Source organism: Colobus angolensis, unplaced genomic scaffold (genome assembly GCF_000951035.1).
Source record: "Colobus angolensis palliatus isolate OR3802 unplaced genomic scaffold, Cang.pa_1.0 Scaffold209, whole genome shotgun sequence".
Lineage (NCBI taxonomy): Eukaryota > Metazoa > Chordata > Mammalia > Primates > Cercopithecidae > Colobus > Colobus angolensis.
The window spans coordinates 277,686-280,111 of record NW_012115255.1 but is presented as its reverse complement, the minus strand read 5'-3'; the positions used below and the strand labels follow the sequence as shown (position 1 = coordinate 280,111).

Genomic DNA, 2,426 nt, shown 5'->3' with positions numbered 1-2,426 from the left:
GGTTTGCTTAGCCCCTTCACCAGTGGATCTCACCAACAGATGACACATCCATGCCTCATCCATGGCAGCACAGAAAACCACTTGGAAGACAGCCACTCCCACTAAGCTTCCCGACTTTGGTATTTAAAATCTGCATCATTTAAAATCTGCATCTCATACATGAGATTACACCCCTCTGAACAACGACATTGCGACTGTCATTTCACCCTAAAGGGCTTTAGGAAATGACACGCGGTCCAGATGCCAGAGGTCGCCGGCCAACTTACTCTAGCCTAATTCCTTTGTGCCTGTATGGAGGCTTCACAGATACAGCCCATTAATGACTTATGAGAACCTCAGGGCATAGGCGATCTCAGGGCTGAATTTTTCCATTTATCACCCTTTTGTTTTGTCCAGAAGACAGCTGAGAAAGGCTGGGGCAGATCATCTCCTCGAGCGTAATGACTCCAGCCACTTCCCTTCACCCCAGGTCACCCCTCAGTCACACGCTTTTGAGAAACCAAAGCAGTTCTGTTCCCTTCACTCTGGGTTCCAAGCACTGAATTCCTGTTTTATCAATTAGATTATCAAGCAGCCATTTGTAATCTGAACTGCAATCTGATATGAAATTTAAAGCTAATTTAGGTTGCAGTAATAGCTCCTATTTACATTATAGATAAGGCATGAATGAAAACTTTAATCTGTTCGTAGGACCAACTTTGTAAACAAACCAATTATTCAAGCAATGATTGTCTACAGTTAGACGCAAATTACTTTGCTCATAAAAGATTTTCCAATAGGAATTTTTAAATCCATGGTCTGTCTTTTCTGAGCCTGTGTCTGCACCTTCCCCCGAGTGCACAGCAGGACTTCCCAGGGCATCCCATCAGCAGGCCCACTGAAGAGAATAAGCCCGCAGCCCCCAGCCCAGGAGTCAAGTCCGAGCCCCAGCAGCCCCTCGTCCAGCCGGGGCTTCCTCACCAGCACAGCACCCAGAGGTCTTCCAGGTTTAATGCCACGTGTGCATGGAAAGTAGAGTGCTGGAAAGACCACAGTGGACATTCTACAAATGCAAATTCCCTCCTGGAACAGCCCAGCAACCCTCTGTACCTTCCCCAAAGTACCCATGCCAGGCAGGCGTAGAGTCTAATGGGGTGCCTAGGAATCAGCATTTAACACGATTCTGATAAAAAAAAGTTTGAGAGGTCGGTCAGCAAGAGGCCGCCGTGGCCTCCACTCATTTGCAGGCTCTGAAGAGACACAGATTCAGGTAACAGGCCAGACAGGACAGGACAAGGACGGGGAGGTGGAAGGCAAATTCCATGGACCCCCAACCACCCCGCCATCCCCACTGAGACTCCGTGATTTAAGGAGAGGCAAAGCCAGGGAGAAAAGATGCCCGCACCATGCGAGGGACTGAGATTTCACCTAAAGCACGTAGCATGTGGCTGAGGTCCAAGGTTGAACAAGCCAGGAGCATAGAATGGGGTTCACAGGCCCAGAGGTGCCCCCCACACCCAGACCCCGTGAAGACCTCCCAAGCTCTGCCTGTGTCTCCTGCCTGGTTTATTTCCTTCCCTCCTTCTACTGTGTTGGTTGCTCAGCCACCACCCACCACCACACACCCCTCTCTACAAGCTTGGTGGACTCAAAAGAGGAGGGGGGTAAGATCTGGGCTCTGGGGCCAATGTCCTGCCTGAGGCATTTGTTCCAACTCACCCAGCTGTGATGTGAGCCCCCGAGATTTCTCAAATGTGAGATGGGAAGGTGACTGAACCCACTCACCAGGACGGCTGTGCAGACTGAGATTACATATAGCCACACCTTGGCGTCCAGCACACGTGGGACCCCAGTCGTGTTGCTCCTGATGGGAATCCCTCTATGCCCCTTCTACTACCAGAGCCAACTCCCAGCAGTAGCTGTGGAGGGTGCATCCTCTATTCCCACTCCACTCACCTCCCATCGCTCCATGCAGTGACCTGCCACGCAGCAGCCACCAGCAAATCCGGCCCCACTGGATAATGGACCACCACCCCCCTTTCCTCACTTTGGGGCGTCTTCCACTTGTAGTTCCAAAGCAGGCCGAGAAACCGCCCTCAAGGGCAGTCACCTCTTCCTTATTGCATGTAATGACCTGCCACGCAGGACCACCAGCAAACTCAGCTCCATCATCCAGGCTCCTGGGGATAACCAAACGCCCACCCCCCGACCTTGGGGCATCTTCCACGTGCGGTTCTGAAGGGGGCTGAGAAACCTCTCTCAAGGGCACTAACCTGTTTCTTACTGCACGTAATGGCCTGCCAAGCAGGGCCACCAGCAAACACGGTCCACCGTCCAGGTTCTGGTGGGTAACTGCCCCCCTCCCCCGCTTCCTCCTGGGGTGTCTGGGAGGCTCAAACTGCCCTCCAAGGGCACTCATCTGTTCCTTATTGCACTAATACCTCATT

The 2,426-nt window shown here is 52.1% G+C and overlaps 1 pseudogene; it reads left to right on the top strand.

Moving 5' to 3' along the window:
* The window catches only part of LOC105512043, a 104,752-nt pseudogene extending 102,534 nt beyond the window's left edge, over positions 1-2,218 (top strand).
* The last annotated feature ends 208 nt before the right edge of the window (positions 2,219-2,426 follow it).